The 225-nt window shown below is 39.1% G+C and overlaps 1 protein-coding gene across 1 annotated transcript in view; it reads right to left on the bottom strand.

Annotated features, from left to right (window-relative positions):
* The window catches only part of ctnna2 (catenin (cadherin-associated protein), alpha 2), a gene marked incomplete at its 5' end in the record, with an annotated part of 288,570 nt that overhangs the window by 73,115 nt on the left and 215,230 nt on the right, over positions 1–225 (bottom strand).

The following is a 225-nucleotide window of genomic DNA, read 5'->3' on the forward strand; positions in this document are numbered from 1 at the left end:
GGCAGACTCTGGAGTTGTGGTACATCATTCTACTATAAAGAGATACTATGGTCTTCATGAAAGAGTCATCAGAAGAAAACCTCTTCTATGTCCCCACCACAAAAATCTGTGTTTGAAGTTTGCAAATGAACATATAGACATGGATTACATCAAGAGACGTAAACTGAAGGCTGTGCCATGGCCTTCACAATCTCCTGACCTCAACATAATTGAAAATCTATGGAT

The sequence above is a fragment of the Etheostoma spectabile genome, chromosome 2, assembly GCF_008692095.1.
Source record: "Etheostoma spectabile isolate EspeVRDwgs_2016 chromosome 2, UIUC_Espe_1.0, whole genome shotgun sequence".
NCBI classification, from domain to species: domain Eukaryota; kingdom Metazoa; phylum Chordata; class Actinopteri; order Perciformes; family Percidae; genus Etheostoma; species Etheostoma spectabile.